Source organism: Castanea sativa, chromosome 5 (genome assembly GCF_040712315.1).
Source record: "Castanea sativa cultivar Marrone di Chiusa Pesio chromosome 5, ASM4071231v1".
In the NCBI taxonomy this organism is placed as follows: Eukaryota; Viridiplantae; Streptophyta; class Magnoliopsida; order Fagales; family Fagaceae; genus Castanea; species Castanea sativa.
The window spans coordinates 79,109,515-79,121,124 of NC_134017.1; the positions used below are offsets into that span (position 1 = coordinate 79,109,515).

General features: G+C 35.6%; 1 pseudogene; it reads left to right on the forward strand.

Moving 5' to 3' along the window:
* Window positions 1–444: 444 nt before the first annotated feature.
* LOC142636639 (beta-amyrin synthase-like) lies at window positions 445–6,935 on the forward strand (annotated as a pseudogene).
* Window positions 6,936–11,610: the final 4,675 nt, after the last annotated feature.

Here is an 11,610-nt window from a genome sequence, read left to right on the forward strand (position 1 = left end):
GGCCAGCTGAAAATGCTGGCCCATTGTTCTTCCTTCCACCCTTGGTTAGTTTCATCATTAAATTACATTATTGTGATCAAAACTTCATGGAACACACTATTTTCGCATACTTATTTACAAAGAATACATTAGTAGAGTTTTTTTTTTTTTTTTTTTTTTTTTTGGGTATCAAACTAAAAATGGCATACCCAATACAAAAAATTTCCACTTCTATGGATTTTGTGAGACGTAATTGGTAGGGTAATACCGTACTAAATCATTGAGGGGGAGAAATACTATAGAAAATTGTGCTTACTGATATAATTTCTTTTAATTCATCCAATGTATACCACTGAAACATATAAGATTGATTTTAAAGTGAATAATACAATTGTTTCCAATACAACGTGAAATTGGATTATGAGATGCCTGCCTGTGACTTCTTATGGATTACAAAAAATGCAGGTATTTTGTATGTATATTACAAGACATCTTAATACTATATTTCCTGCTGAGTATCAAAAAGAAATCCTTCGATACATATATTACCATCAGGTACATATTTTTGGAAGCTTTACAAGTTAATCGTATTGACAAAATTAGAGCTTTGGCTAAATTTCTTACCTACCTTTTTCTTTTAGTTCAATCTTTCCTTTATAACAACAATTTTGTAAATTTTGTATATTATTAGAATGAAGATGGTGGTTGGGGACTTCACATAGAGGGCCATAGCACCATGTTTTGCACAACTCTCAACTATATTTGTATGCGTATGCTTGGGGTAGGACCTGATGGAGGTCAGGACAATGCTTGTGTAAGAGCGTAAAAATGGATCCTTGATCATGGTGGAGTAACGCACATACCTTCTTGGGGAAAGACATGGCTTTCGGTATGACCATGTTTAGTAAAATTCACTTCTCAATAGACTTACTAAAAATAATTTGTACTGTAAACTAAAATCTAATCATACTCGTATTACCAATTTGGAATAAATAGGTTGAGTTTCAAATATATACACTCTAGATGATAACTATTATATGATATATAACTCAACTATGCAGTGTGTTAGGTTCTAAAGTTTTAGATTAAATGTTTAGAATCATTGTTGTATTGTGTTGGCAAACCAAATGCAAAACAAGTTTAGTCTAAGTGTTTAGAGTGTGCTTAAATAAGTGTGTTTCAAGATTTCAAAGTCCAGCTGATTGAAAAAAAAAATTTCAAGTTCTGTAGACTGATCAAGAAATAAGCCCAACCAATCGAAAATCACAGATATGGTTTTCTACAGAAGGTTATTTTAGTCCAATCACTACAAAAATGTTTAGGGTTTCACTTAAACTTCTTCGTATATAAAAAGAAAACCATAGCTACGTTTTGAAAACTTTTAGAAGACTTGTGTGTTACTCTTTGTGAGATTTGAGAGCTTAAACTACAATTAAGGATTGGTAGAACTAGTTGCTGCATCAAGATCAACAAGAAAAAGTGATCTGAAACCTTTGAGTGGAGTCTCAAAGTCACAAGCAATGGTGTGCTTGTGTTGCTGTAAATCCAAGAAGAGAAAAAGTCCGTAGATTTGGAGCTTGCACGTGATCGTGTCAGTAAGTTACTATATGAGGTGGCATTAGATTTAGTGTTAAATCTTTTGTAATAACATTGATTCTCTTATAGTGGATTTAGTTTACCTTGAGGATAGCTAGGTCAAATCCTCCCCAGGTTCTTACCTTGAAACGGTTAATTTCATCGGTTTTTCTAAGTAATCATATCGTGGTATTATTTACTTTTCCGCAACTTTCCATAATATGATTTATTTGTTTTAACCTAGATCTGAAAGTTAATCTAAGTAATCACTTGGTTAATATATTAGGTTAAACAATTTGTTTAAGGGGTCTAAACGAACTTTCACAATGTTCCTTTATTCTAGATACTTGGTCTATTTGAATGGATTGGAAGCAATCCAATGCCCCCAGAATTTTAGATCCTTCCTTCATTCCTTCCCATGCATCCAGGTTTGTACAATATCTAATTACTGCTTCTATTTGAATTAGTCATCTCTACTTAAAGTTGTTACAACAAAGTTTTACCGGTTTTTGTTTTTTGAAATTTCATAATAAAACTTTCAACATTCAAAATGCTTATTTTACTTATGGCTTACCAATTGCTTTGCCCCTAAAATGTAGCCAAAATGTGGTGCTACTGCTGGATGGTGTACATGCCCATGTCATACTTGTATGGGAAAAGGTTTGTTGACCCAATCACACCTCTCATTCTTCAATTGAGGGAGGAACTCTACAATGAGCCTTATAATGAAATTATTTGGAAGAGTGTGCGTCATCTATGTGCGCAGGTGAATTTACCTTAATTTTCTCCTCGTGGTTGATACTTGTTTTTTTTTTTGCTAGAAATGTTTTTAAATATTTCTTCCAATGCATTGATTGTAAAACTATTATTACAGGAGGATATCTACTATGCCCACCCTCTGATACAAGATTTGCTTTGGGATAGTCTATACATATTCACTGAGTCTCTTCTCACTCGTTGGCCATTGAACAAGTTGGTCAGAGAGAAGGCTTTTCAAGTAACAATGAAGCACATTCATTATGAAGATGAGAATAGCCGATACATTACTATTGGATGTGTGGAAAAGGTAATGTAACTTTACAATCAAGAAAAGCAATGGTGAACATCTACTTAGGCTATGAGACAATTTTCCTAATGTCACATGCTTTGAACAGGTTCTATATATGCTTGCTTGTTGGGTTGAAGATCCAAATGGAGATTATTTCAAGAGGCATCTTGCTAGGGTCCCAGATTACATATGGGTTGTTGAAGATGGAATAAAGATGCAGGTTCGTATTTATATTTAGCAAAACAATTGTAGAATTTTTTTTTTCCCTTTGATGAAGATTTACATTTCACTTTATCTTGAACTATGTAAGAAGACATTCTATAAATTGTTCTATTTTAGGGTTGGCTATGTACACCAATATATACATTTAAACTTTAGCATAAGCCTAAACCTATGGTTTTCTGGTTTTGACTTTTGAGTTTATAATTGTTGAGGTGCCTTGCAAGAAAATAAGTGCTTGCTAATTTTGATATTTTGTATGCAGAGTTTTGGTAGTCAAGAGTGGGATGCTGGTTTTTCCATTCAAGCATTACTTGCTAGTAATCTTGTTGATGAAATTGGACGTACACTCGCAAGAGGACATGACTTAATAAAGAAATCTCAGGTTTGCTTTTCAATTCTTTTACCATCTCTTAACCTTAATAATCAAGCATACCTTTGGACCTTTTTTCTTTTAGTTAAAAATATATATACACACACACACACACACACATATGTCCTGTATTCACTCAATCTAATTATTGCAATTTCCATGAAAAATTAAGAAGGTTAAAGACAATCCTTCTAGGGACTTCAAAAGCATGTAATGTCACATTTCCAAAGGATCGTGGACCTTCTCTGATCAAGATCATGGACGGCAAGTTTCTGATTGCACTGCAGAAGGTTTGAAGGTAATTTACTTTGTTTACATGATTCAATAAAGTCAAGTATTTCACCCCATCCATAATCATTGTATTCCTCACCAAATTTAATCTATTTCATAGTGTTGCTTGCTTTTCTCAATGATGCCACTAGAAATTGTTGGTGAGCAAATGGAACCAGAGCGGCTCTATGATTCTGTCAACGTCCTACTTTCTTTATAGGTAAGGATTAACTTAGCTAATGTTGTATCTTCAAGAATATTTATTATGCACTAGTGAGCATGAATAGGAAATCCAGAATGCCCTTGGTTTTACTACGAAACTAAAATTGTTTAACTACAACAAAATTACTTTTCCAAATGCAAAAGGTTTTGTTTTCTAAAGCATCTTCTCCTAAACTTTTACCAATTCCAGTTGTAGCTACTATTACATTTGAATGATATGATAAAACTCTAAAGGCTTTTGAAACTCACTTTGCACAAACTGTGGAAGCTTTATTTCCCTCTAGTACATTGTTTATTTCTTGAGTATTTCACTTTATTTAGATCAATAAGCTTTATTCTATGGCTTAAAGTAGAGTAAAAATGGTGGTTTTGCCGCATGGGAACCAGTAGAAGCATCAGATTGGTTGGAAGTAAGTAATTATCTCAGCATACTGAATTGATCTTGAAATATTATTTTGGAAATACTTTGAAACTATCTAATTGCCGTTAAATTCACACATTGACATATATTAATGGTATATTATTTTTCTTTCCCCCCCCCCTCCCCCCTCAACTGCTTAATCCAACTGAATTCTTCGCGGATATTTAAATTGAGCATGAGTATGTTGAATGCACCGCCTCAGCAATCCAAGCTTTAGTTTTGTTTAACAAATTATACCCTAAGCATAGGAAGGACGAGATTGAAAAATTCATTAAAAATGGTGTACACTACCTTGAAGACATACAAAGGCTAGATGGTTCATGGTATGTACCTCAACTGGTTTATCTCAGAACATGGAGTACAAATCAAACCCATGTTTGAATTGAAATTGAGATACTGCTGCAATTTCTTCCCCTCTAAATCAGATAATAAATTCATATCTGAAGGAGGTTTACAATTAGATATGTTTGAAACGATTTTTGATTATACAAAGGAGTATTAGAGAAGATCGATTACATGATAAAGCATTTAACAGGTATGGAAATTGGGGAGTTTGCTTCACTTATGGTTCGTGGTTTGCACTTGGAGGTCTGGCTACTGGTGGCAAGACTTACAACAATTATCTCACTATGCGCAAAGGAGTTGATTTTCTACTTAAAATACAGAGAGATAATGGTGGTTGGGGAGAGAGCTATCTTTCTTGCCCAAAGAAGGTAAATGTCTCAACATGGAATGTGCTTTGAGCTTCGATAAATTTTCATAATATTTTTGGTTCGATCACTACTGATAGCAGTTCAAGAACCTTTAATAACAAACCCCATTTTTTTCCCAAATTGTTATTAAGGGAAGAATCTTTGTCAATGAAGTTATTGTTTTTTCGAAGCATGAGATTCAATGGATGCTACATAAATTATGTAGGAATATGTGCCTTTGGAAGGAAATAGATCAAATTTGGTGCAAACTACATGGGCAATGATGGGTCTTATTCATGCTGGACAAGTAAGTTGTCAGTTTATAAAATCTAGCATTATTCATACTATCTATTCTTATGCTTTTCTTTCATAATTCTATATCAAAACCTTTTGTAATAGGCTGAAAGAGACCCAACACCTCTTCACCGTGCGGCAAAGCTGATAATCAATTCTCAAATGGAAGATGGTGATTTTCCTCAACAGGTATCTCCTCGTAATTAACATAGCTTCCAAAAATCAAAAGAAGGAAAAAGATAATTTTTTTAAAAAAAGAAGAAGAAGAAGATTGACATGATGATAGTTTTCTTTCTTGCACTATGAAGAACACTGTATACTTGTTATATATTTATGTGGACGTTATCTCCTTATTACTATGCTTAATTTGTATAAATTAAGTCATGATTTGCATTAGTCCCTATTATTTATCTTTACATAATTTCTTGAATAAGATACCATTCATTGTGTGTAATTTTCTACTTTCAGGAAATCATGTAAGAAAAATGAGTTTACAGGAATTTATAAGAGAATGGAGGCCAAACTAGAATTAACTGGAGCTAAAGGACCGTGCTTAAATGTATAAGGAGGTGCATTTGGAGTGCTCGGATCGCCTACCATGATTGGAAGCTTCAATTAAGGAAAGAAATCAAAGAGGTAGAATCTGAAAAGGAAAAATCTGATTTGAGCACTGATCAGTATTTTGAGTGTATCTCTCTCCTCAAAAATCCAATTGACACAAGGCCAGATGGGTTGGAACCGTGACTTACATATCTACAACTTTTCAGTTTTGAGTTTTTCGTAATTCGCAATTTTTGAAGGCCAAAATTAACTCACAAGTTACTGCTGTAAACCTGGACGGAAATTAAAATAGTAAAAGTTTTATTTTCTTTAGACACTTTTAGGTTAGGGTTTGGAAGGGAGGCTGAGTAGAATGAATTTTGGGCAGAGAAAACCTTGTGTTTTCCTTTCTCTAATGGCAGCCTAAACTCTTGCTAGGGCTAGGGGTAATGTTTCTTCTATACGGTATGAATATTCAATGTGATTCTCTCTAGGATTTTATCAACGACATATTTGATTGTTCAATTAGATTTCTTTTGATGTATCAGTTCTTCCATGCTTTCAATAAATTCAATCATGTTTTTCTTATTGTTTAGATGAATTTCTAATAGTTTCAAATAGAAATCAGGTTTTAAAGTGAATGGATTTTTCTGAAAACTATTCTAACTGCATTATTAATCGAGGTTATAATGCGTTCTTGAATTGTCTCAATTCAACTGAATCATAAGTTTTTAATTGTATAAGAATAATCAATATGAAATATATATATTTTTAGATCACAAAGAATCTCATATCGATATAGAGAAACACCCCAATGCCCTAGTATTTACGTTATTGATTTGAATAAGTTTTTATTATTATTCTTGTTAACAATCACCAAGCAAAACTATTTTTCTTCTTCATTCAAATTATTGTTGTAATTATATTGTCTTTGAATTTACTCTGCTCCTTGTGATTTGACCTCGGTACTCCGAGAATTATATTGCTACGATCTCCTATACTTGGGAGTGAGCAAGCAAACACAGGTTTCAAACTAGCTTGTGACACTAGGTGATTGAAACAAGAATTTTTTATCCAATAGGGAAGAGGAGAAAGACAAAGTAACAAACTATGGAAATATATTATGCTTGAATTTTACTGTCAGCATTTTTAACCATTTATATAATTCTTTTATGGCAGGAAATCACTGGAGCCTTCATGCAGAACTGCATGTTACACTATGCAGCATACAGAAATATACATCCGTTGTGGGCTCTCACTGAATACCACAAGCGTGTCCCATTGCCATCTAGAATCACTTAAGTGAAGCAGTGAATTCTATAGTTCAAGTAAATATATGAATGACACAGAAATAAAACCCAGTTTTTAATTCTCTTACTATTCTGGGATGTCGAAGTTCATAACATTATTCAGCAGATTTGGATTCCTATAATCACTCATGTGGTACTACTCGAAGGAATATATATGTAATAATGATATAGACACAACATTTTCCACTACTTGAAGGAATATCTATGTAATAATGATATAGACACAACCTTTTCCACTATGTCTTTTTGAACTTATTATCATGACTAGTTATTATTGATTTTCATATTGGTACACAATTGACACCATGTTACATTATATTTGAACTTGAATAGGTCCCTTAAGTCACATTTAAAATAAGTCAATAAAATCAATTCCGGGCCAAAGGTCGAGATATATATATATATATATATATATATATATATATATATATATATTTATATATATATAGGCTAGAGCGGGTAAGTTACAGACTAAGGCCGGTTGAGGCCATGTGCGGAAGAAAATACAAATAAAGGCCGACTGAGGCCATGCTATTACAAAAGATATAGGCTGGAGCCATCTGATTACAATGCTAAAGCTGGGTGAGGGGATAGTGTTTTGGAGCTATTCCTAAAACTTTGCCTCTGAGGTATTCTGGAACTCTTCCTAGAATTGGACCTCCGACTAGTGAGGCAATTGTTGCTACTACAATTGGACCTGCTTCAGAATGGAGAAGTGGCTGCCTTAAATAGACTAGAGGGAGCCTTGGATGCTATCTGAAGACTGCTGAAATTATGGAGAGTGAATTGCTTTTACTGAGGTGAAAACCTTTTCCATTGAAAGCAACAATAATTCTGAATGATTGTGTTAGTGAACAGTAACTTTTACTGTTCCAATGAATAGAGATTTGTCCCTTTGCTTTTCTGGAATACTATTCATTGGTCACTGTTGAAATAGTATCCTGTCGTGGAATCTGCTGGGCGCTGGTACTGTTTATATCAGTAGCTGGTGCTGATTTTGAATAGTAACCGTACTGTAATCTTATCCTGAGTTGTTGGGTCAGGATGCTTTCTAATCGCTATCCAAGTTATACCCACTGTATGGATCTTGGGAGTCTTGAAAATGATCAATTGGACTGTGATTGACTGATCCTTCTGAAGTAGTAGGAGAGACCTGTTCTTCTGATTCTAGCTGCTGCGAGTGAGCCATTAGCTGCTGGGCTAATTCCTTTAACTCTTTGCCAGATTTTCCGGCAATCTGGACAGAGTCTAGGCTAGACTAAGATCTTGTCCTGTGGGCAATGGGTTTCTGGATTGGGGGAGGATATTCCTTATAAACCTGATCAAAGATTGGGTCAATCTTAAGACTGTCCCACCATTTCACCAAAAACTTTCGGTTTAAGAGGTTGTTGTTAATTGTGTATTTCCACATACTGATCCAATGGATCCTATACCTCTGGGTGAAGATCAGGATTACCGAAAACTGTGATCTGTGTCTGGAAGAGCTACATCTTGAATCAAAGTATCTTAAGGCATCCTGTAATGGCTCTGGGAAGATCTGAGGGATGGATCCAAACATTTCCCACCACTTAAGGAACCAGGAGGGGGTTTGGCTCTGAAAATCTTTACCGAACATTAAGAACCATGAATGATTAAATCTCTGGTTCTGGAAAAAGAGTACTTTTTCAAAGGCGTCCATGTAGTCATAATAACTGTAATGGAGAACTGAGCCTGATGGAGATTTGTAATTTTTGAGGATCCTTAACAAAGAAGGATGTTGTCCCATTCTTTGCAACTGACAAAGCATGTGATGATGAACTTGTGATAGAGGACTATTGGGGGGTCCCCGTTGCTGAAGATATTTTCTATTTGAGCAGACTTTTCCTAGGAGAGGATGCTCTTATAGAATTGGATATTTTTCTCTAGATGCTTGGGTAAGAAATGCCAGTTTGGTGGCAAAACTTCCATGGCCAAGGCAAGGGGATCTGTTGTATGAACTAGGTGTGGTTCAATATAAGAGATATGTTGGGTAAAGGATTTCTTGATATAGGAAGACTTTCCTCTTTGAGTTAGATAGGAAGAAGGCTTTTGAGTTCGGATGGGGCTAAAAGGCTCTTCTACCTAATAAGGGTTGATTGCTTTTGGTGCTAGAGAGGCTAAGGCTGAGCTGTAGCTGTAGCTGGGCTGACCATATGGTGGCCTTTCATAATTTGATTTTGGAATTATTGAAACCAAATAAAGATTGGCAATATTTGAGGGAGAAGCAGGGTTATCCTGTCTAGGGCTTTTGGCTTGGAATAATGGGACTATTTGGCTAGGAGTGATTGGCACGAGCTTGCTTGGGTTCTGTGCTTGGCTAGTACCAACAAGGTTTTGTTGTTTAGGCAATTTTGGTGGTTGGGGTTGTTGTACGGGTTTCTTCTCGGACATCTTGGCTATGGCTCTGCAAAAATTCACAGGTTAGGAAATCAGGGATGCTGTTTTGACTTCCTTCAATGAATTCTAAATAAAAGTCAAAAACTGAAAGGATGGCTTGCCATCGTACAAAAATCTGTTTTGATGCAATGTTTTGAACATCTTTTTCTAAAACATGTTTTGCAGATTTACAATCAATCCTAATAAAAAACTTTTGATTTAAAAGATCACTTTGAAATTTTGAAATGCATAGTACGATAGATAGTATTTCTTTCTTAATAGTACTATAATTAATCTGAGTGGGAGTCCATATTCCCGAATAGAAACAGACTATCTGTTCAGGAGAATTTGGACTAACACGCTGGAGGAGGATGCCACCATAACCTATGTTTGAGGCATCGGTCTGGACAATCTTGAAGGAATTGGCTGAGGGAATTCCTACACAAAGAAGGGTTTTGACATACTGTTTGATATGCTGGACAACTGTGGTATGGGCTGCAGTCCAGGGAGATGGATTGGTTCAAAGTTTATCAAAAAGGAGCTTGCATTGCTGTTTGAGATTTTGATAGAAATCTGAGATGTAGTTGAGAGAACCTAGAAATCTCTGAAGCTGAGTTTTATCTAGGATTTCATCTGGAAACTTATCTGCAAATTGGATAGCTCTGTCTATGGGTTTGATAACACCATGGTGAATATCAAATCCTAAGAAACGAACTCTAGTTTGGAAAAGTTTGATCTTGGGGGCGGAAACAACAAGACCATTGAGCTTGATGGTGTTGAGAAATGCTTTTAGGTGTTTCTTATGTTGTTCTAAAAAGTCTGAGAAGATGAGTACATCATCGATGTATACAATGGCATGGCTGGAGAATGGATTAAAAATCTCATTCATGATATTTTGGAATTCAGACGGTGCATTTTTGAGACCGAAGGGCATTACGTTCCATTCGTAATGTCCAAAGGGTGTGATGAAGGCTGTTTTATACCTATCAGGCTCTCTGATTTGTATTTGCCAAAACCCACTCTTCATATCAAACTTGCTGAAAACAACTGCTTTGCTAAGCCTGTTGACTAAGTCCTTTTTGTTAGGAATTGGGTACCTTACCCATTCTAAGACTTTGTTGAGGGGCTTGTAGTTGATGACTAATCTAGGGACACCTCTCTCTATCTCATCATTCTTTTGGACATAAAAGACTGGACAAGACCATGGTGATCTAGATTTTCTGATGATACCTTTCTTAAGGAGGTCCTCTATTTCTGCTCTGCAAGTATCCATAAGTTCTTGGTTCATTTGGATAGGTCGAGCTTTGGTAGGGATATCTTTTTCATTGAAATCTTTGACATATAGGAGAGCTACCTTGTGTCTCTTTCTATGCCAAAAGGCTGTGGGTAGATCAGAGCAGACTACCTGCTTAAGTTTTTCCTCAAACTTTCTGATCGCTTCTTGGAGGGTTTTACAAGCTAGTTGGTTCTCAACTTTCTTGTATCTAATTTCCCCCTGAAGGTACTTAAGATGTATGGACTTGGCACTAATCAGGTTTAAGGTTTTGGAGATAGTGTCAGCTTGGATGGTGCTAATGTTTCTAGGCACTGGTCCACTAATAAACTTAAACTTGATGGTTTGGCCAAAGGGATGGGTTGTAAGTCCTTTACTATCCACCGTGAAAGGATACAGGATGCATAGGAAAGGGTTTCCTAGGATGACTTTGTCTATCATGTTCTTGACAAGAACAAATGTTGTTTTAAAACACATGTTATCTTGACAAACATGGGCTTTAGGAAGTTTGAATTCTATCTGCATTTTGCCTCCACTTACAGAAGTCAATCTCTCTTTAGACTTCTTGAAGTATTTGGAGGGAATGATTCCTTCTTGAATGCAGTTAAGATCAGCACTTGAATCAATTAAGGCTATGACCTCGAATTCAAAATCTTTGCTAATGACAATCCTGACTTTGGAATGCCATTTATGGAAGTTAATCCTAGTGATAGCATCTAAGAACGATTCTTTGCTGGGTTCTTGGATAAGATTAGCGGTAGGGTTAACTGTTTGATCAACTTCATCATCAGGGGATCTCAGGAATGAGAGACCTTCCTCATTTCTTTGATGAGAAGTATTTTCCAACTATTGGGCTTTCTGGAGGGCCTTAAGCTCTTGCTTTAAGGTTATAATCTTACACTTGGTTTCCTTGGCTTCTCCTTGAAGGTCATCAATTGTGACTTCCTTCTTGGACTGGGTAAACCTATTGCAGATTTGTTCCAAATCTACTTTGGGTTCC